The sequence below is a fragment of the Onychomys torridus genome, chromosome 11 (assembly GCF_903995425.1).
Source record: "Onychomys torridus chromosome 11, mOncTor1.1, whole genome shotgun sequence".
NCBI classification, from domain to species: Eukaryota; Metazoa; Chordata; class Mammalia; order Rodentia; family Cricetidae; genus Onychomys; species Onychomys torridus.
Window position 1 is genome coordinate 79,005,019 of NC_050453.1, and position 24,265 is coordinate 79,029,283.

A 24,265-nucleotide genomic window follows, 5' to 3' on the forward strand; every position below is an offset into this window, starting at 1 on the left:
GCCTCAGCCTGGAATGCAGTGGGAAGAAAGGCCTGGTTGAGGAGTTGAGGATCAGGTTGGCCTGTGTGCACATCTGTGGGAAGTTGTCTTGATTGTTAGTTGATGTGGAAAAACCTATATCCATAGACAGAGGGCCTGTACTAGACATGAGAAAGTCAAACAGGATCAAGCAGCAGGGATCCATGCTTCTGTGCTCCCTTCTCCTGCCTGTGGGCATGAGGTATGAAGTGTCTACCTTGACTGTCCTGCAATTATTGGCTCTTACCTGGAGTTGTAACCTGAGTAAACCTGTGCTCCTCTCAGCTCCTTGTACTTGGAATGTTAGTCACAGTATCAGAAATGAAACTAAAACAGAAGGACAGCCCCTCAAAGAGCTTTCATGGTCTCCATGTGATAGAGAGATGGGGGCCCTCCCACAGGTGCACTGCCCTGAGGAAGCTGTGTGGTCCTCCCTCTCTACATGGCAGATGTCTGAAATACAGGAGAGGAAGTGGACCAGCTACCACTAGCTACCAGAGTGTGAAAATCTGTCCAAGAATCTCCTAGAGGGTTTCTATAGCTTGATCTCAGGGGCATGGTAGACTACAATCTGTTCAAAAATTCTAAAATGAAGAAAACCCTAGTCAGAAAACCTCCCTTGACTTTACAAGCATTATGTAAAGTATTTCTTGTCTATCTTATTGGCTAAATGAAGAACACAATTTGGTTTCTCTCTCTCTTACCCAGCTTATCCCCTGTTTCTCAGAAATGATGCTTTTGGAGTTTTAGGTTTTCCTTCAGTGAATTAGAAATCTGCTCCAAATGGAAATGGGGAGTAAAACCTTGGATAGACATTCTTCAAGGGTCCAATGGGTAGGCTATGAACTAAATGTTCCTAACACTCTTCTAGATGACTCCTCGGTCACTCAGTTACAGGGGATGGGGAGATAAGACAGTTGAGAAAGTGATTATTGTAGAAACAAGGGTACCTTTATTTGATTTCCTCCAAGACCACATAAAGAACTGTGCACTTGTGATGCTGGTCCTGAAGATCTGGGGACTGACAGATCCCTAGGACTCAGTGAGCAGCCAACCCAGCCTGCTTGGTAGGTTCTAAGCCACTGAGAAGCCCTGTCTCAAAAAAAAAGAAAGAAGAAAGAAAGAAAGAAAGAAAGAAAGAAAGAAAGAAAGAAAGAAAGAAGGAAGGAAGGAAGGAAGGAAGGAAGGAAGGAAGGAAGGAAGGAAGGAAGGAAGGAAGGAAGGAAGGAAAGAAAAAAGAAGGAAGGAAGGAAAGAAAGAAAGAAAGAAAGAAAGAAAGAAAGAAAAAGAAAGAAAGGGGAAAAAGTACACAGTGCCTGAGGAACAACACACACCCTAATACATAGGAAAAAATTCTTTAGATTCCCTCTTGACTGACAGCTAGTATGCAAGGAACTCACTCCTTTGTGGATTCCCATATGGAAACTGATTATTGTCCAAGGTTGAGGCAACTGGTGAAGGCAGTTATGCAAGGTACTATACAATTTTCCAAAGAGTGAAGCAATGAAATGAAAAATCAATTCACCAGCTGAACATAAAAAGGATGGATCTCTTAATACATATGATATTGATCAGAAATGTATAATGTCCACTTTAGGTAAAATTCCAAACCTTCGGAGGATGTTCTTGATTTTGTCCCCTTTTTCAATCTTTCCTGAGCACAGCTGTCTCCCATCAGAACTCATCTCCCCTCTTCCATGCTTCACAGAAAAGCCAGGAGCCCACAGGGGTGCCATCTTTCCAGAATTAACCCAGTTCTTCCCTTCCCAGCTCTTGTGCTGAACTTAAGACTTCAAAATCAACCTGGAGGTACCAGGGGCTGAGGCAGCCACAGCTTGTCTTTGCCTGCTCCTTTTCTGCTTGATGAGGCAGCTTTTAAAATAATGCTTCCCTTTATTTCTTATTCTCCCTCTTTAGCCCCACTGCCAACTGGACTTTCCATTTCACATGAGTTTTGGTCTATTCCAATTTTCCACTTCCCTAACTCGAATCCTGCAGTTACAAATGGAATCCCAGCTGCACTAATATCCCCTATTTTCTGGCATTTAACAGATCGATATTTCAAAATGCCATGTTTTCTAGATCAGCAACTGTCTGAATACAAGCACACTGATATGTGAACCATTGAAGTATCTGTAAGTTACATAAACCAGAGGCCAAAGAAGAGAGCTATTGCCTGTGGCTACATGTTTGAAATCGATATTTATTCTTAGCCACGCAGTCCACTACTGACATGCTGGTTTCTTAAGGGTGTAATTGTCGTTGTTTGACATGTCTGAGAGTATGAAACATGAGGATGAGAGTTTTATTCTCAGAAGCCACTTTTGAAAAGTCTGGCTTGGTAGTGTCTGCTTGTGATTCCAGAACAAGGGAGGTAAAGATAGGGGGATCCTTGGGGCTCCCTAGCCAGCCATCCCAGTCTCATGGGGGAGATCCATTCTTGGGGCTCCCTGACCAGCCAGCCCAGTCTTATGGGGGAGATCCATTCTTGGGGCTCCCTGGCCAGCTAATCCAGGCTAAGCTAGTAAGAGTGAGAGATTCTGTCCAAAGAAATTGTGGGAAGTGCCTGAGAAATGTCACTTAGGCTAGTCTGTTGAGAAATATTTGTTGACACTGTAAAGATGTGTCTCTGCTTTCTGATTGGTTTCATGAAGAGCTACATAGCCAGGAGCTAGGCAAGAGAGGATAAGCGGGATTTCCAGGGAGAGAGAAGAAAAGGAGGAGGAATCTAGGAGCGAGGATTTCGCCAGCAGACTCAAGCAAATCAGACATACTGTACTGAGGAAAGGTGAAAAGCCATGTGGCAGATTAACAAAAGCTGGTTAATTTGAGTTACAAGAGCTAGCTGGGGGCGATCCTAAGCTAAAGGCTAAGCTTCCTTATTTATTAAGAAGTCATCTTGTTTTTATTTGTGGGCTGGCAATCCAAAGACAATCTGAAAATAAAGCTTGCTATACTTGTCTGGTCTCCACATGGATATGTCACACCCAGCAGCACACATAAACACTGATGTATGTGTACACATAAATACACACATGCATAAGAATTCAGCAATAGTCTGTGCTTCCACAGTATTAGAGTTTGGGGACAGGAGCTAGGAATTACACAGAACTACTGTTTGCACCCATGCATTTAATGTCTCACAGGACATTAAAACAGCTCCTTACAATCCTCAAGGTGTCTTTAATGAAGTTTCTTCTCCTGCAGGTGAGGAAGTCAGCACACAACAAAATGAAAGACTTTTCTTGAATCTCTGCAGTGAACCAAATATGTGAGCTGTAATCCCAGGCGTCCAAGATTCATAAACTCATCCCAAATTCCAATTTCATATTATTTGGAGACCAAGAGGCAGAGAGTATGGCATGTAAGGACTTAAGGGAAGTGGGAAGTAGTATTCAAAGCATAAAAGATGGAAGAATCTTACTCAAAGGGTAGAACTTCTCTAGTGTAAAGGAAGAAAGGAGACATCTCTTCCAGCAGCAAATAAATTGGTGGTTAGAATTTGAAGTCAGTAGCTAATTATTTGAGTTAGTTCACCTGGTGTACCTTACCCTTGTCCAAGTTAGATTGAATAAATATCTATTGAACATCTACAAGATGTTAGGCCACCGTAACTTTACTTTACAAGCCTTCTCTCCCCCAAGAAAGATGTACTTTGTCCTAAAACTATAAGAATTGATTAATCCTTATCATACCACAACACAACACAAAACAACAAAATGTATCTTTAGTTCTGAGACCCATGGCTTCCTGAAATTCTCACCAACAGTAATTGCTTCAAAGATAGACAGGTAGTGGATAGATTGATAGGTGATAGATACTTACATGATAGATTGATATTATTGATAATAGATTATAGAAAATAGACACATGATAAGTAGATACATACTAGATAGATAGTTGATATTAATGATACCATGTAATAGATGAAAAGGTCAAGTAATTGACATGACCATTTATACTCTGGTATGCTTCCGTTGGTATGCAAGACCATTTCTATGTGCCTCATATTTAAGCCCTCTCTATAATTCCTGTAATCAGCAAGCACACAGTCTCAGGTACTGTCAGCAAACCTTGAAAAGGGGAGATGTTAAAACGCCTCTACAGTCATCACATGCAAACCATACCCTCTGAGTTGGCAAAACCCAAACTGTATGCAATTCTCAAAAGAACATAAAGGCCTCTCAGAGATTCCAAGTCATAAAATAAGCCAGCTTAGAGGCAAGAAGGATGACCCCTATTAAAAGGGGATTATCAGACCTAGGCATGATGATATGACTCCAGTCTGCAGGAACAGTAATTGAATGAGAATGTATTCAAGGAGAATCTATGGTCCCTGTGGAAAGTGTACCTGAGAGACCCATCACTCTTTAGTAACTTTGCCATATTTCTGTGCTACATTATTGAAATGTGCTTAATGAGCAGTCTCCCTCTGAGAAGATACCAGATCCTCAGAGAAGTTGTCATGAAAGATACAGCTCAAATATAGATGGAATTATGATTATTTCTTCGCATTTCTTCCTTGAGCAGTTGAAATGGTGGTACTTTCACTTCCTCATTTTGGAAATACTTTCTATTAATGAAAATAATGCACGTAAAAAGATGAAAATTAACACTTGAAACGTATAAAGAATATAGAGATCAATGTGATCTGTCTGTCTAAACACACAGATAACTCTTGCTATTCAGATATATTAATACCTAAATTTAGATATCCACATTATTTTTATATAGGTAAATGAAATATATGCTTATTTATGATATTTGTAGACACTTTCAATTTTTATCCCAATTTGTTTTTTCAAATTTTCATTAGCCACTATTATTTTTGCTTTTTAGACAGGATCTTCTATAACCTAAGCTAGCCTTGAACTAGCTATATAGCCAAGGATGCCCTTGAACTTCTGATCTTCCTTCCTGTACCTCCCAAGTGCTATGATTACAGGTGAGTGTCATCATGCTTGTTTAATGAGGTACAGGAGAGTGAACCCAGTACTTCCTGCATGCTAAGCAGACACTACCAACTGTAGTTAGAGTTTTCCTGCCTGGCCCACAGTCAGGACAAATCTCTCTCACCTGCCAGATGCTCAGACCCAACCAAGTAAACACACAGAAACTTATATTGCTTACAGACTATATGGCCATTGCAGGCTTCTTGCTATCTAGTTCTTATATCTTAAGTTAACCCATTTCTGTTAGTCTATAAGTTGCCATGTGGCTCGTGGCTTACCAGTACCTTATATCTCGCTTCTCATGGCGGTGGCTTGCAATATCTTTGCCTCTGCCTTCCTGTTCTCAGAATTCTCTTCTCTGCTTCTCCTGCCTATACTTCCTGCCTGGCTACTGGCCAATCAGCATTTTATTTATATAGAGCGATATGCCACGGCCATACAGTTTGTAAGCAATATAAGTTTCTGTGTGTTTAATTGGTTGGGTCTGAGCGTCTGGCGGGTGAGAGAGATTTGTCCTGACTGTGGGCCAGGCAGGAAAACTCTAACTACAACCAACTGAGCTTCATTCTATCCCTGTTAATAGTAAATCCCCATGTAACAAATGCAAACTTAACTCTGCCTAGACATTCAAGCATCTTCCTGTTCACAGGCATTTTCTTTCTTATAAATAGCTAGTAACTGCTCCATGACTTCTGAGAAGCTACTCCACTCTCCACTGAGTCTGCTTTACATATATTATCCCTATCTTTCCTCCTTCAACAGAGCCACATCATACTGCCTATTGGCCTCAACATCAGAGGCAGAATTCAGCTCACCCATCCTGGTCTCACCAGTCGTGTGATCAGGAGTTAGTTCCATCTTGAACTACCAAAGTCTCCATATTTTCTCATCCTTAAAATAGATGTGAATCAAGATTACAAAATAAAATACACAGCAAACACACAGCGCTATGTTGGACACAGAGTAGAACACTTGTCTAGAGTTATGTCTAATAGTCAAACTTAGAGTGGGAGAGATAGCTTAGTGATTAAGACACATACTGCTCTTGCAGAGGACCCTAGTTATGCTCCCAGAACCCACGTAAGGCTTCCCATACCTGCCCCTAAGTTGTGTTTCAGAGGAACTAACATCCTCTTCCAGATTCTGAAGATCCTTGCACTTACAGATATGCAAACCCACATGCAGCCACGTGCATGTATCTTTTAAAAGAAAAGGGAATAGTGGTTGCAGTTAGAGAAAAGTTAGAAAAAATAGGAGAAAAAATACTGCAAATTATTACATTTCTCTAACAGAACTAACACAAGATTCTTGAGCATAATAAACTTTATTATAGTCAAATATGGATTTACAGCCTAAGTCAAGAAAAATATTAAATTTGAAGATCAAACATCACTCTTCACAGAAAAATTTTGAAAATATTTCCCAGAGTGATTTCTTACTGCTCTTCCAAACAACACAACTTGAATAATTTCAGAAAGTTTTTCAGAACCTATCCTTCATAAATTGCCCCATTGCATTTGTGGGAACCATTTCATCTTCTTGGTTGGTGGATTAATTTTATGCTTCTTAATCCATGGTTGATTGCAGGTTCAGTGTGTTACTTATTGATTTGCAGATGCTATTTTATGAATTGTATATTATTCATGGTAATATTATTAGTTGGGCATTCCACAGGCACTTTTCTTTCTCATTGTTTTTCAGTGATTTCATCTGATTACAAAGCATATTGTAACAGAAGACAATCTATATGGGCTTGATATCCTACCACTTCATGAAAAACTTGTAGAAACCTTTTAATATAGTAGCATCATTCTTTGTGTTTTAAATATCCTGTATCCCATACCTAAAAACCTTATAAGCCCCATGCTGTAGGGTTACAGTTTCTGCTGTTAAAATTGAAGCTCTCAAAGATCATATATATTTGCTTTCATTTTTTTATTATTATTATGTGTTTTAATTTGATACATCCGCCATGGGTTCCCCTGTCCTCCCCCCTCCCTCACCCACTCCTACCTTCCCCGCAGCCCCTCCCCCCAGTCCTATGTCCTCCAGGACCAAGACACCCGTGGGGACTCATTTAAACCTGGTGGATTCAGTACAGGCAGGTCCAGTCCCCTCCTCCCAGGCTGAGCATGTGTCCCTGGGTAAGCCCAAGGTTCCAAACAGCCAGGCCACGCACCAAGGACATATCCTGGTCCCACAGCCTGGGAGCCTCCTAGACAGATCAAGCTATTCAATTGTCTCACTTATCCAGAGGGCCTGAGCCAGCTGGGGGCTCCACAGCCTTTGGTTCATAATTCATGTGCTTCCATTGGATTGGCTATTTGTCCCTGTGCTTTTTGCTATCTGGGATTCAACAATTCACACTCTTGCAGTCCCTCCTCCTTCTCGACAGATGGACACCTGGAGCTCTACCTGGGGCCTGGCTGAGGATCTCTGCATCAACTTCCATCAGTTATTGGATGAGAGTTCCAAGATGACTGCTAGGGTGTTTAGTCATCTGACCACCAGACTAGGTAAGATCAGGCCCTCCCTTGACCACTGCCAGCAGTCTACAGAGGATATATCACTGTGGATTTCTGGGGACCTCTTGAGCACTCTGCCTGTTCCTGTTCTCATGTGGTCTTCATTAATCATGGTCTGTTATTCCTTGTTCTCAATTTCTGTTCTTGATCCAGCTGGGATCTCCTGCTCCCCTAAGCTTTCTTTCCCTCAAATCTTGCACTTCATTACTCCCACTGTCATTCAGGTTGTTCATGTAGATCTCATCCATTTCTCTGTCATTGGGTAATCCCTGGGTCTTTCCTGGGGTCCGGTTTTCTAGGTAGCCTCCCTGGAGATGTGTAGCAGTCTAGTCATCTTTGTTTTACATCTAGTATCCTACTATGAGAGAGTACATACCATGTTTGTCCTTCTGAGTCTGGGTTACCTCGCTCAGGATGATTTTTTCTAGATCCATCCATTTTCCTGCAAACCTCATGATGTCATTGTATTTCTCTGCTGAGTAGTACTCCATTGTGTATATGTACCATATTTTCTTTATCCATTCTTCAGTTGAAGGACATCTAAGTTGTTTCCAGGTTCTGGCTATTACAAACAATGCTGATATGAACATAGCTGAGCAAATGCCCTTGTGGTATGATTGAGCATTCCTTGGGTATATGCCCAAGAGTGCTACAGCTGGGTCTTGGGGAAGATGGATTCCCAATTTTTTAAGGAAGCGCCATATTAATTTCCAAAGTGGCTGTACAAGCTTGCATTCCCACTAGCATGGAGGAGAGTTCCCCTTGCTCCACATCCTCTCCAGCATAAGCTGTCTTCTGTGTTTTTGATCTTAGCCATTCTGACAGGTGTAAGGTGGTATCACAGAGTCATTTTGATTTGCCTTTCCCAGATAATTAGGGATGCTGAGCAATTCCTTCAATATCTTTCAGCCATTTGAACTTCCTCTGTGGAGAATTCTATGTTTAGATCTATAGCCCACTTCTTAATTGTACTGTTGGGCATTTTGAGGTCTAATTTCTTGAGTTCTTTATATATTCTGGATATCAGCCCTCTGTCAGATGTGGGGTTGGTGAAGACATTTTCCCATTCTGTAGGCTGTTGTTTTGTCTTGTTGACCATTTCCTTTGCTCTACAAAAGCTACTCAGTTTCAACAGGTCCCATTGATTGATTGTTTCTCTCAGTGTCTGTGCTACTGGTGTTATATTTAGAAAGTGATCTCCAGTGCCAATGAGTTCAAGAGTACTTCCTACTTTCTCTTCTATCAGGTTCAGAGTAACTGGATTTATGTTGAGGTCTTTGATCCACTTGGACTTAAGTTTTGTTCATGGTGACAGATATGGATCTATTTGCAGCCTTCTACACATTGACATCCAGTTATGCCAGCACCATTTGTTGAAGATGCTTTCCTTTTTCCATTGTACAGTTTTGGCTTCTTTGTTAAATTTATATGTTCATAGTTGTGCGGGTTAATGGCAGACTCTTCAATTCAATTCCATTGGTCCACATGTTGGTTTTTATGCCAGTACCAAGCTGTTTTTATTATGGTAGCTCTATAGTAGAGCTTGAGGTCAGGGATTGTGATGCCTCCAGAGGTTGTTTTATTGTACAGGATTCTTTTGGCTATCCTGAGTTTTTTGTTTTTCCATATGAAGTTGAGTATTATTCTTTCCAGATCTGTGAAGAATTGTGTTGGTAGTTTGATGGGAATTGCATTGAATCTGTAGATTGCTTTTGGTAAGATCGCCATTTTTACTATGTTAATTCTGCCTATCCATGAGCATGAGAGATCTTTCCATTTTCTGATATCTTCTTCAATTTCTTTTTTCAGGGACTTAAAGTTCTTGTCATATTGGTCCTTCACATGCTTAATTAGAGTAACCCCAGGGTATTTTATATCATTTGTGGCTATTGTAAAGGGCGATGTATCTCTGATTTCGTTCTCAGCCTGTTTGTCTATTGTATATAGGAGGGCTATATATATTTTTTTTTTGAGTTGATCTTGTATCGTGCTAAGTTGCTGAAGGATTTTATTAGCTGTATCAGTTCCTTGGTTGAATTTCTGAGGTCACTCATGAATATTATCATGTCATCTGCAAATAGGGAGAGCTTGATTTCTTCCTTTCCAATTTGTATCCCCTTAATCTCTCTGATTTGTCTTATAGCTCTGGCCAGAACTTCAAGTACTATATTGAATAAGTATGTGGAGAGGGGAAGCCTTGCCTTGTTCCTGATTTTAGTGGTATTGCTTTGAGTTTTTCTCCATTGAATTTGATGTTGGCTGTTGGCTTGCTGTAGATTGCCTTTATTATGTTTAGGTATGTTCCCTGTATTCCTGATCGCTCCAAGAACTTTATCATGAAGAGGTGTTGGATTTTGTCAAATGCCTTTTCTGCATCTAGTGAGATGATCATTTTTCTTTGAGTTTGTTTATATGGTGTATTACATTGATGGACTTTTGTATGTTGAACCACCCTTGCATCCCTGGGATGAAGCCTACTTGATCATGGTGGATAATTCTTTTGATGTGTTCTTGGAGTCTGTTTGCCAGAATTTTATTGAGTATTTTTGCATCAATGTTCATGAGGGAGATCAGTCTGTAGTTCTCTTTCTTTGTTGCATCTTTGTTTGGTTTAGGAATCAGGGTAATTGTAGCCTCATAGAAGGAGTTTGGTAATATACCTTCTGCTTCTAATGTGTGGAACAATTTAAAGAGTATTGGTATTAAGTTTTCTTTGAAGATCTGGTAAAATTCTGCAGTGAAACCATCTGGTCCGGGGCTTTTTTTGGTTGGGAAACTTTTAATGACTGATTTTATTTCCTTAGGACTATTTAAATGGTTTATCTGTTCTTGATTTAAATTAGGTATGTGGTGCCTATCCAGAAAATTATCCATTTCTTTTAGATTTTCCAGATTTATGGAGTGGAGATTTTTGAACTATGACCTGATGATTTTCTGGATTTCCTCATTGTCTGTTGTTATGTCCCCCTTTTCATTTCTGATTTTGTTAATTAGGATGCTCTCTCTCTGTCTTTTGGTTAGTTTGGATAAGGGCTTGTATCATTGATCTTCTCAAAGAATCAACTCTTTGTTTCATTAATCCTTTGTATTGGTCTCTTTATTTCTATTTTATTGGTTTCAGCTCTTTCTTTGATAATTTCCTAACATCTGTTCCTCCTTGGAGACTTTGCTTCTTCCTGTTCAAGGGCTTTCAGGTGTGCTGTCAAGTCATTAGCGTGAGATTTCTCCATCTTCTTTATGTGGGCATTCAGTGCTATGAATTTCCCTCTTAGCACTGCTTTCACAGTATCCCATAAGTTTGGGTATGTGGTGTATTCATTTTCATTGATCTCTAGAAGTGTTTATTTTCTTTCTTATTTTTTTCCTTAACCCATTGGTGATTCTGTTGAACATTATTCAGTTTCCATGAGATTGTAGGATTTCTGAAGTTTTTTTCTGTTGTTGAAATCTAACTTTAAACTATGGTGTTCTGATAGAACACAGAAAGTTATTCCAATTGTTTTGTATTTGTTGAGATTTGCTTTGTGGCCAAGTATGTGGTCAATTTTAGAGAAGGTTCCCTGGGGTGCTGAGAAGAAGCTATATTCTTTTTTGTTTGGGTGGAATGTTCTGTAGATATTGATTAAGTCCATTTGAGCCATAACATCAGTTAAATCCATTATGCCTCTGTTAAGTTTCAATTTGGCCCATCTGTCCAGAGGAGAAAGTGTGGTGTTGACGTCTCCCACCATTAATGTGTGGGGTTTTATATGTGATTTAAGCTTTAGAAATATTTCTTTTACATATGTGGGTGCCCTTGTGTTTGGGGCATAAATGTTCAGAATTGAGACTTCATCTTAGTGGATCTTTCCTGTAATGAGTATATAATGTCCTTCATCATCTCTTTTGATTGATTTTAGTTTTAAGTCTATTTTGCTGGATATTAGGATGGCTACACCAGCTTGCTTCTTAAGACCATTTGATTGGAAAGTCTTTTCCAAGCCTTTTATTCTTAGGAGGTTTGTATCTTTGAATTTGAGGTGTGTTTCTTGTATGCACCAGGAAGATGAGTCCTGTTTTCATATACATTCTCTTAGTCTGTGTCTTTTTATAGGTGAATTAAGTCCATTGATATTAAGGTATATTAATGACCAGTGACTGTTCATTCCTGTTTTTATTTTTATTTTTTGGTGGTAGTGTGTGTGTACTTCTCTTCTTTGGTGTTTACTGCTGTGGTGTTATCTATTGCCTGTGTTTTCATGGGTGTATCTGCCTTCCTTAGGTTGGAATTTTCCTTCTAGTGCTTTCTGTAGTGCTGCGTTTGTCGATAAGTATTGTTTAAATCTGGTTTTATCTTGGAAGGTCTTGTTCACTCCATCTATGATGATTGAAAATTTTGCTGGGTATAGTAGTCTAGGCTGGCATCCATGGTCTCTTAGTGTCTGCATTATATCTGTCCAGGTCCTTCTGGCTTTCAAAGTCTCCATTGAGAAATCGGGTGTTATTCTGATGGGTTTGCCTTTATAATTCACTTGCCCTTTTTCCTTTGCTGCTCTTAATATTCTTTCTTTATTCTGTACGTTTAGTTGTTTAATTATTATGTTACAAGGGGATTTTTGGGGGGGGTCTAGTCTGTTTGGTGTTCTATAGGCTTCTTGTATCTTTATAGGTATTTCCTTCTTTAAGGTGGGAAATTTTTCTTCTATGATCTTGTTAAATATATTTTCTGTGCCTTTGAGTTGGTATTCTTCTCCTTCCTCTATCCCTATGATTCGTAGGTTTGGTCTTTTCATGGTGTCCTAAATTTCTAGGACATTTTGGGTCTTGACTTTGTTGGTTTTAGTGTTTTCTTTGACTGATGAATCTCTTTCTTCTACCGTATCTTCAACACCAGAGATCCTCACTTCCATCTCTTGCATTCTGTTGGTTATACTTGCATTTGAAGTTCCTGTTTGTTTACTCAGATTTTCTATTTCCAGCATTCCTTCTGCTAGTGTCTTCTTCATTTTTTCTATTTCCCTCTTCAGGTCTTGGACTGTCTCCCTTGCTTTTTCATGATTTTCTTTCAAGGACTACTTGTTTTCTTCTGCTTTAATTGTCCTTTCCTCTAGTTTTTTATAGTGTTCTTCCCATTTTTTGTTTGTCTGTTCCTCTACTTTATTTTTGATTTCTTCTAGCCTCTTCATGATGTTATTTATAAGGTTGTTTTCTTCTTCTTCCATTCCATGATGTTCAGGTCTAGCTGTTGGAGAGGTTCTGGTGATGCTGTATTGCTATTTATTTTGTTGTATGTACTTCTGCCTTGATGTCTGCCCATCTCCTCTTGGGTTCATTCTTGGTCTTATCAGTCTACTTGGTCCAGAGAGAGCTGACAGATTTAGGGAGCCTCTCTCTGGTCCAGATGGAAGCTCTGGGTCAGATGGGAGCGCTGTTCCAGATGAGAATGCTGGCTGGATAGGAGCTGGGGGGCTGGACTCTGAGTCTTGGGAAGTCCCTGATGTCTCCTTATTTTGTCCAGATGGGAGCTCCTCTTGTCCAGATGGGATTTCCTCTGGTATCTGGTCCAGATGGGAGTTCCAGGGCAGGATGGAAGCTGGGGGCTGGTCTCTGATTCTCAGGAAGTGGCTGGAGTCTCTGTCAGATGGGTGTGGGGGCAGGGTGTGGAGACTGCAGGGTCTGCCTGCAATCTTGGAAAAGGGGAGCCTTCCCCCAGGGCCTGCTGATTGGCTGGAAACTGGGGCCAAGTTGGGCAGTTCCTTCCGGGATGGCCCATGTCCACCTGTGGGACCCAGGGTCAGTTGCCTCTCTGACTATAACCCCAGGCACTCACCTCTGGTCCAGATGGGAGTTCCTGGGCAGACAGGAGCTGGATGTTGGTGCTTTCATTTTTTTTTAAAACTTTGGCAAACAAAATTTTATTTTTTAATTTTTAAAAATTTTTATGTATTTTTATTTTATCTTTTTTCATTTTGATATAATTTTTCATTTTTCTTTATTAAGAAAATTTCTACTCACTCCACATACCATCCACAGATCCCCCCTCCTCCCTTCTCCCACCCCCCAGCCCTTTCTCCCAAGCTACCCTGCATCCCCACATTCCTCAAATTGAGGTCTCCCATTGGGAATCAGCAGAGCCAAATACACTGAGCCTAGGCAGGTCCAAGCTCTTGCCCACTGCACAAAGGCATCACACCACAGACATTGGATTCCCAGAAGACTGCCTATAGACTACGGAAAGATTCTAATCCCCCTGCCTGCGTGCCCCCCAAACAGTTCGAGCCAAACAACTGTCTTCAGTATCCAGAGGGCCTAGTCCAGTCCCATTGAGGGTTCCACAGCCACCAGACCACAGTTCATGGGCTTCATCATGGGATGTCATCACTGCACATCCTCCTATCATGATCTCCACGTCCCTCACCTTCAGAATCTCTCCTCTCTTTCATTAATTGGATTCCTGGAGCTCAGCCTGGTGTCTGGCCATGGATCTCTGCATCTGCCTCCATCAGTCACTGGACAAAGGCTCTATGATGACAGCTAGGTTATTCTCTAGACTGGTCACTAGAGTAGACCAGTCCAGACACCCTCTGCACCACTGCCAGCCGACCAAGGTGGGGTCATCCTTGTGGATTTCTGAAAGCCTCCACAGCACACTGCCTCTTTCTATCCCCATGATGTCCTCATCTATCATGGTATCTTCTTCCCTGTTCTCTCACTCCGGTCCCTGTTCCAGCTTGAATGTTGCACATATATACAATGTATATTTTTATTTTATAATTAACTTGATTTCACATATCAGCCACAGATTCCCTCATCCTCCAGCCCTTCTCCCCAACCCACCCCCTATTCCCACCTCCTCCAAGGCAAAGTCTCCCCTGGGAAGTCATACCAGCCTCATAGACTCATCCAAGGCAGGTTCAGTCCCCTCCTTCCTACACTGAGCAAAATGTCCCAGCCTAGGGCCCGGGCTCCAAAAAACCAGCCCATGCACCAAGGACAGGTCCCAGCTCCACTGCCTGAGGGCCTTTCAAACAGTTCAAGTTAATCAGCTGTCCCACTCTCCAGAGGACCTGGTCCAGTTCCACAGGGGCTCCTCAGCCATTGGTTCACAGTTCATGCATTTCCACTAGTTTGGCTATTTGTCCTAATCATGGTCTCAATATCTCTCACTTAGAATCCCTCCTCTCTCTCACTGATTGGATTCCTGGAGCTCCACCTGGGGCTTGGCCATGGATCTCTGCATCTACTTCCATCAGACACTGGATGAGAGTTCTATCATGACAGCCAGGGTGTTCGGCCATCTGATCACCAGAGCAGGTCAGCTCAGGCACTCTCTCAACCATTGCCAGTAGTCTGAAGTGGAGGTATCTTTGTGGATTCTGGAGAACTCTCTAGCACTCTGCTTCTTCCTATTACCCTGGGGCCTTCATTCATCATGTTATCCCTCCCCATTCTCTTGCTCTGCTCCTGAGCTAGCTGGTACCTCCCACTGCCCTAAGCTCTCTTTCCTCCAACCCTTGCCCTTCATTACCCCACCACCTCTAGTTTGTTCATGTAGATCTCATCCATTTCTCTTTGGCAATCCCTGTCTTTCTCAGAGTCCTCTTTATTAGGTAGCCTCCCTGGAGTTGTGAGTTGCAGTCTGGTTATCCTTTGTTTTACATCTAGTATTCCACTTATGGGTGAATACATACCATGTTTGTCTTTCTAAGTCTGGGTTACCTCATTCAGAATGATTTTTCTAGTTCCATCCATTTGCCTGCAAACCTCATCATGTCATTGTTTTTCTCTGCTAAGTAGTACTCCATTGTGTATATGTACCACATTTTCTTCATCCATTCTTCAGTTGAAGGGTATCTATGTTGTTTCCAGGTTCTGACTATTACAAATAATGCTGCTATGAACACATTTGAGCATTTATTCTTGTGGTATGATTGAGCATTCTTTGGGCATATGCCCAAGAGTTTTATCATTGGGTCTTGAGGGAGGTTGATTCCCAATTTTCTAAGAAAATGTCGTATTGATTTCCAAAGTGGCTGTACAAGCTTGCACTCCCACCAGCAGTGGAGGAGAGTTCCCCTTTCTCCACATCCTCTCCAACATAAGCTGTCTTAAGTGTTTTTTATCTTAGCCATTCTGACAGGTTTAAGATGTTACCTCAGAGTCATTTTGATTTGCATTTCCCTGATTAAAAGATGTTGAGCAATTCTGTAAATATCTTTCAGCCATTTGAGCTTCTTCTGTTGAGAATTCTCTGTTTAGCTCTATAGCTCATTTTTTTTTTCCATTGGACTGTTGGATATTTTAATGTCTAATTTCTTGAGTTCTTTATATATTCTGGTTATCAGCCCTCTGTCAGATGTGGGGTTAGTGAAGATCTTTTCACATTCTGTAGGCTGTTGTTTATGTCTTATTGAACATGTCCTTCACCCTACAAATGATTCTCCGTTTCAAGAGGTCCCATTGATTAATTGGTTCTCTCAATGTCTGTGCTACTGGTGTTATAATTAGGAAGTGATCTCCAGTGCCAATGCATTCAAAACTACTTCCTGCTTTCTCTTCTATCAGGTTCAGAGTAACTGGATCTATGTTGAGGTCTTTGATCCACTTGGACTTATGTGTTGCGCATGGTGACAGATATTTGTTAAGGTACTCGTCCTCCCAAGGAACTGGACTATTGTGGATGCACGTGACCATAGGACTCAAGGTCTCAACTTGAAGAGTTTCTTTTAACACTTTTTGTGGAACAGAACTACAGGCAACACATTTCTTTAGCATATGTCCTTACTTTTGATTTACTTGCAACATATATATGTGGATGTCCTATGTGCAAGCATGTGGAGGCCCAAGGATGATGTTGGGGGTCTTCTTTTATCACTGTTCATCTTATACATTGAGGTAGAGTCTCTCACTTAACCCAAAGGTTCACCTTCCTGACTGTAGAGTTCTGTGGGACAGGGTGCATCCTTTAGCATTCTGGAGGCACACTCTTGTCCATTTCCCCCTTGTGTTTCTAATAAAATATCAGCTGCCCCTTGTATTGCCAATGTTATTTTTCTCTAACTGTGTTCAAGGATATCATTATGTTCAGAGTTTAGTGGCCTATGTATGAATTTCCTAATATTTTTGTTTGTATTTATCTTTGTCAGGGCTCACTAAATGTGTTTCTATCTTCCATTAACTTTGAAATTTCCAAACATTTTCTTTTTCTGTTTTCTTTGCCTTTCTTCCTGGGACTCAGCTACTACATACCCTTATCCTAGTTGTCAGTTTGTCGAGTCTGTAGTTCAGTCCACTTTTTTCCCTCCAAAACAGGGTTTCTCTATGTAACAGCTGTGGCTGTCCTGGAACTCAGTCTGTAGACCAGGCTGGCCTCGAGCTCATAGAGATCCACCTGTTTCTGCCTCCCAAGGGCTGGGATTAAAGGTGTGCACCACCACCACCCAGCCAAAGTTATCCCCACTTAGAGATGCTGGGGATGTAGCTCAGTGGTACATGCTTTGTATATATGAGTCTCAGTCCACTTTAAAAAATAATATTTTTCTTTCTATATTTTTACATTAGGCATTGTCTTTTTGTTATTTTTTTAGAGAATTAGATGTTCCCTTCAAATTTATGTTTATTGTTATTATGCATGTGCATGTCTGTGTGTATATATGCCATTTGTGTGAGAGTACTTGCTGCTCAGTAAAGAGTACTGGAATTCAGATCACAGCACCCTCTCAGGTGGCTCACAAGTGCCTGTAATCTTCTCTGTAAGTGATTGAATGACCTCTTCTGGCTATCATGTGCACACACACACACACACACACACACACACACACACACACACAAATAGATAATTAAATAAAACATTTACAAATGCTTACTACATGATGACCTGAGTTTGATACATTATACCCATAATGTGGAAAGAGATGACTAACTCCTGTAAATTTACAGGTATCAATGCCTTTACCCACTGAGCCATCTCACTGACCCTCATGAAACAATATTTCCACACTCCATCACAGTTCTTCAGACACCCCACCAGTACTGTATTTGTGCCCCACTCTGCCACATGTGAGTTCTTCACTTGAGAGTATCAGAATCTTTCTTCCCTGCTAAAGTCTCAAAAGATGGAGAAATGTTGCTCCAACAATTACAAAAGTTACAATTTGCCCAATTTTATTCCTCCAAAATAGCACAAAATTCTTATCCACCAGCCAGTGGAGGATGTGAAGAAAGTGTATGTGTGTGTGTGTGTGTGTGTGTGTGTGTGTGTGTGTGTGTGTGTGTGTGATTTTTTTTCCAATTGGTGCTGTCCTCAAGGTAGCCTCATATTACATGTTTCTTTGATCCTTCTCTACTACTTCCTCAAATAGCATTTTCTTCCCCAACCAAGCAAACCTTATTGACCAGGACCAGAACTTTCTACCAGACCTGACAGTTAGCTCTGCATATATGGACTTCCCATAGTCTTTATCAGCATTCATCCCCCATTTCCATTTTAAATTTTATATATGAAATTATGTATATAATATGATATAATTAATGTAATAATATAACCTTGAACCTGAGAAATAGTTAGTGGTTAACAGCTCTGGCCGCTCTTATATATGATGAAGATTTAGTTCTCAGCACTCACACTCATCAGGCATCTCATAACCACCTGTCATTCCAGAACCAAGGATCCAAATGCCTTCTTCTGGCCTCTATGGGTACTTGCACACATGATGTATACACACACACACACACACACACACACACACACACACAAACACACATACAAATAAATAAATGATAATAAATCTCTAAATATATATCTGTTTATATATTTGCTATAGTATATGTCATATTAATATAAAAATGTATTTTGTTTCTGAACTGGAACATCTTTTAGTGCATAAACTGCTTACCAGCAAACCCTGTTCTAGTTGTCATTTTGAAAATTAGTCAGGACTTCTCCAGTGTGAAGTTGAAGCTAATATTCTGAAGGTATCATTTTGGCGAAGGATAAAGAAAGCAAGAACTGAAAGCTAACACTGGTGAGTGTGGGAGAGTTGGAACACACATCCCTGTGATATGTAAATGGGTGTTCCATCACTGTTCTTTGAAGGAAGGGGTATTTATTTAATGCAGTAAATGAAAGAATGTCTTTGTTCATGCTGCCTGCTGCAGTCATTTTAAAGAATGTTTCATCTAACTTCTCTGGAGAGACTAAAGCTTTATGTCATGACCTCTAAGACTGCCTCCAACTTTAGAGGGGAAAATGTGATTTTGTGTTTCTAGATCAAAATGGGCTCAATACTGTCCCCTACTGATCCGGCATGATAAGTCTTCTGATGCCCCTCTTCCAACAGCTCCTGCTATTCTCTAGCAAGTTAGGAGTTGTCACCAGCTACAGACTATGCAGGAGAACAGCTCCATTTCAGGGGTACTTACTGCCTGACACATACCACAGACACTCACAAATGACAAACAGGTACACTGGACTTTCTGTGCCTTGATGACAGGTGCGTTTCATGTGTAAATTGTTAGTGAGGGGTAGATGAAGCTGCTATGAGAATACACTATTTCAATACTCAGATGTCAACTGTCTCCTAGGGTGAGGCACTAAGAAGGGACAGAAGATGCAGAAATGAGAGCCTGTGTCCATATTCTAGTAGCATGGATGGAGGAATGACAACCTCTGTTGCCTGTTTGCATTTAAAGCCTTGGTCTTGAAACAAGGCTTCTCTAACGAAGAATCTAGTTACATGATTTTAAAATCTATCATGATAGTCATAAAGCATGATTTAAAGAAAGTATCATTTCTAGGCTGAAGAGATTGCTGTCAACCTGAGTTCAGTTCCTGAGTGCACCTGATGGAAGAAGAGAACTGATTCCCTCAAGTTGTCCTCTAATTTCCACATGCGTGCCTTGGTTCCCAGGATTAGCCTCTCAGGCACTATGGACAGATCTCCATCCATCCTGCCATTTTATAGCAATCCAGCTGTTGTTTTAGACCACTCTGCTCTACTCAATTATGCCATCCCCATTTCCAAGTCAAAAATATTTAAGTTTTTGTTTATGAATGTTTATTACTGTGTGTGTGTGTGTGTGTGTGTGTGTGTGTGTGTGTGTGTGTGTGCTGTGAGACATGGAAGACAACTTATGGGAGTCAGTTCTTTTACAATGTGTGTTCCTGGGATCCAACTCAGGTCATGAGGTTTTACCCCTATGATTTAACAGTTGTTGTTGTTGTTGTTGTTTTCTTTGAGATAGAATCTCATGCAGCCTATACTGGCCTCAAAAATCACCATATAGCTGAAGATGGCCTTGAATGTCTGATCCTCCAAAACCTCCACTTCCTGAGTGCTGGGGTTGGAGGTATGCTCGCACACTCCTGGTTTATACAGTGCTGGGGATGGAATCCAAGACTTTATGCATGCTAGGCAAGCACTCTACCAACTGAGCTGTATCCCTAGACATGAGATTGAAAAATTTAACACCTCAGTTTTACCAGAAGTTGAACCAGATGAAGTCAGGCTCATGTAGTTAGCACACAGGAAAGGGATAATTTATAATTCTTCTCATTTCAAGGACTTGATAGAATAGTTGATTTATAGAATGAACCGAGATTGTTGGAGATAACTTTGGATTACTGAATTGCATGAAGAATTAGCTAGTTACTTTAAGTCTTCAGAAAGAGGAAGCAGTGGTCTCTATGAAACAGGATAACTTCAGTACCACAGCATCTTACCACCACGAAGTAGAGACACAAGTAAGGTGGGGACATGTTACAGGTAAGCCTACATTAGACATGCTTCCCAGATTCAAAGCCATCTGGGTAATATATGCTGTGCCATTGCACCACCATGCCAGGTTCATGGGTGTGAGGCCTACTGAGTCCACTGTCTTTGTTGGAAATGTTCTTTTTCTTCTTGTCTTTTCTGTGTATGTGTGTTCCTGCGTGTGTTTGTGTTTGTGTGTGTGTATACATGTATATATGCATTTGTGTGTGCTCATGTGTATATGTTTATGCATGTGTGTATTATACATTTCTCTGTGTGTGTGTGTGTGTGTGTGTGTGTGTGTGTGTGTTTATATGTAGTTATGTGTGTATATCGAGCCTGGAGGGAGGCTAAAGTGCCTCAGGATGCTACCCACCTTGCTTTTTGAGACAGAGTCTCTGAATAACCTAAAGCTCTCAATTAGGCTTACTGGACAGTGAGCACCTGGAATCTGTCAGACTCCAACTCCCTAGTGCTGTGATTAGACCACTCCCAGCTAAAAGTAGATGCTAGGCATTGAACTCATGTCCTCGTGCTTGCCTAGCAAACATTTTATCTACTGCACTGTCTCTCAGTTATATTTTATAGTAGACACTTAGTTTATACAGTGAGCTAGCCCAGATCTGATATTCAAATCTCACACCCATGAACTACAATGATCATCCAAAAACAGGAGACCAAGCTCCAAGAAATTTCTCAGGAAATTCTTAATTGTTGCCTTATTTGAGCTAAGGCTTTATCTACTCACTCCAAACTGTGGAGGCATCACCTTCTGTAGTTACAGTTTTCCTGCCTGGCCCACAGTCAGGACAAATCTCTCTCACCTGCCAGGCCCATAGATGCTCAGAAGCAACCAAGTAAACACACAGAAACTTACATTGTTTAGAAACTGTATGGCCGTGGCAGGCTTCTTGTTATCTACTTCTTCTATCTTAAATTAACCCATTTCTATTCATCTATACTTTGCCACATGGCTTGTGGTTTACCAGTGTCTTTACATGTTGCTTTTCATGGCGGTGGCTGGCAGTGTCTCTCTCTCCACCTTCCACTTCCCAGAATTCTCTTCTCTGCTTGTCCTGCCTAAACTTCCTGCCTGGCTACTGGCCAGTCAGCATTTTATTTATTCAGAGTGATATCCACAGCACTTTCCCTTTTCTTTTTTGTTAAAAAAGGAAGGTTAACTTTCACACAGTAAAATTACAGATAACAAAACAATTATCAAGCAAGAATTACAGTTACAATATTAAAGAAGATATCCTATATGTCTTATATTTGTGAGTCTAAGGTTTTATATCTAACTTATCTTTTATCATAACTGAGAAAATTATAACTATCTAGTCTTCAACCACATCAAAGACCTCAGAAGGATATAATATTACCTGAGAACCGGGAGAAGGATGCAAGCAACTTTTGGGAGTCTTGCAGGGTAGACAGAGACAGCTGGCAGCCTGGACAGTCACCTAATGTTCCTTTGTAAAGTTGGGGCATCTGTCTTCAGCCCACAGAGATAGAGTCTCTCCATCACTTCTCTCAGTGTCCTTTAGAATGTCTGGCAGTTTCCTCTGTGAAGCAGGAACCTGAAAGATCATTTTGCCAAGCAAAGTTCAGTGGTCACCTTTTTATGGGTCCTACATGTCCAGTTGATCAAGCAGTACAGGCAAGAACAGTTTCTTGCCCAAATGGCTATTTTTGCCAAGGTGAAGATAAATTCCATATGAAGTGTCTTCAATGCCCATCCTCCTCTCTGAAGTAAATCAGTACTGCCAGGAGCAGAGATGTCTCACTGTCCAGAAAGTCTAAATTTTAAAAGTATTTTAAATGCCATATTCTGTAGACTTTTGAAGTGTTTGAAGATTACCTGTCTATCTGAAATATATCTACATATACCTAGAAAACTTAACATGACTATAAGTTTAACTATCATAGAAGACTAATTGATCTGTATTTCTTAATTATCCATTACAATCTAAATGAGTTCAATAAACATAATACCTCAAACGAGAGTAGAAATATATATACAGTATAACAAAATTAACTTTAAGTTTGTATCAATAGGCTAAAATCTATACCAATGTAAGATATTTTAAACAAGTTGTTGTTCTTTAAAAGTAAGCTCATTAATCTACCCTTTCATCCTATTATATCTATATCATATGCCCTTTTTTATTTTAGAAAGAGATCATATTTATAATCAACCTGATTTAAATAAAAAATATTGTTTTTTTCTCTGTCCCACACCAGAGAGCTCTTCTGATTTGGGATACAAAAGTCTCTTAACCTTTTCTTTTAGCAGTATGTCTGGGTTTAAAGAAGGAGTGAGCCAATTCCATCTCCAAAACCAGCTTGATAATTTTGGGAATGTGGGCATAGTTTCTCTTACTACTTCCTGCTGGATGGGGGTGCTGTATCTTATGGGGACACAAAGAAAATTTTAGGATTATAGAATAGTCTGTGAGGGTAAACCTCTGAGCCAGTTGTCTTGAAACCATTCTGGATGTTGGATCATCTGGGCCATTGTGTCATCGGAGACCTTTCAGGTGGTCTTGGCTGATCAAACCTGACATATCTTAATCTGGAACAAATCCACACCCTCTGGCTTTCTGTGGAAACAAAAGCAGAGACTCTTTTCCAAAGCAACATATCCTTATATTCAAATTTTGAAGTCAAGGTACCTTTAAAATTTACGTATTTATTTAATTCAAGAGCTTTTATGATCAAATCTTTTTCTGTAGTTAAAAATCCCAAAGACTACACAAACCAGATTCTCTGTGCAATATCCATCTTTGTAAGTCTTAAATGCCTCTGTGGCTGCTGGCTCCACCCACCTCAGCTTCCCAACATGGCAGTGGTACAGTTTGCCACCAGCTCTGGGTCTGGAGCCATGTGTACCATCAACTATGAGAAGCAATTCTATCAAAGCAGCACATAGCCCAGAAACCTTTTTTTTTTTTTTTTCAACTAGCAAAGGCTAAATCCACCATGCAGCAGAGTAACGTGCTTCTTGTAGACTCCTCATTCCCGCCACACTGCAGGTCAGACACACATGCCAGAAACCCACCATAGTAGCTCAAACCGGCAGGCTGCCGCTAACTTGAGAGAGACAACTAGGAAGCTGTTTTTAGCTCAGTTTTAGAATCTTTTTTGTCAGGTTTTAGGTGGAAACTCTTGCCAACACATTGGGCACCATTTGTAGTTAGAGTTTTCCTGCCTGGCTCACAGTCAGGACAAATCTCTCTCACCTGCCAGGCCCATAGATGCTCAGAACCAACCAAGTAAACACACAGAAACTTACATTGTTTAGAAACTGTATGGCCATGGCAGGCTTCTTGTTATCTAGTTCTTCTATTTTAAATTAACCCATTTCTATTAATCTATACTTTGCCACATGGCTTGTGGCTTACCAGTGTCTTTACATGTTACTTGTCTTGTGGCAGCTGGCAGTGTCTCTCTCTCCACCTTCCACTTCCCAGAATTCTCTTCTCTGCTTGTCCCACCTATACTTCCTGACTGGCTACTGGACAGTCAGCATTTTATTTATTCAGAGTGATATCCACAGCAACCTTCCATCCTGATTTTGCACCTACCAGACATGTTGGTCCTGGAGCTTTTGATATTTAGCCATGGTCATTTCTTACAGAAAGTGCCTCTAAGCTGAATTCCTTTGACTTCTGTGTCCAATTGTTTTAAGGAGAGTGCATTGCCTCTGCAGTCACCACTGATCCCAAGTTTCTAGGATAACACAACTGTTAAATCTTGAGAGAGAGAGAGAGAGAGAGAGAGAGAGAGAGAGAGAGAGAGAGAGGATACCTGAGGTTAACCTTAGTGTATTTGGGTGCTGTCCACCTTGCCTTTAAAGAAAGGATCTCTGGTTTTCTGACCCACCTGGAGTGAACCAGGTAAATAGACGGTGACCCTCATCAGTGCTCACTTTGCAAGTGCATGCCATCACAGCTGGTATTTGCACATGGCTGTGGTCATTTGAATGAGATGTTCCTCCATAAGTCTCAGGCATTTGAGTACTTGGTCCCTAGTTGATGGC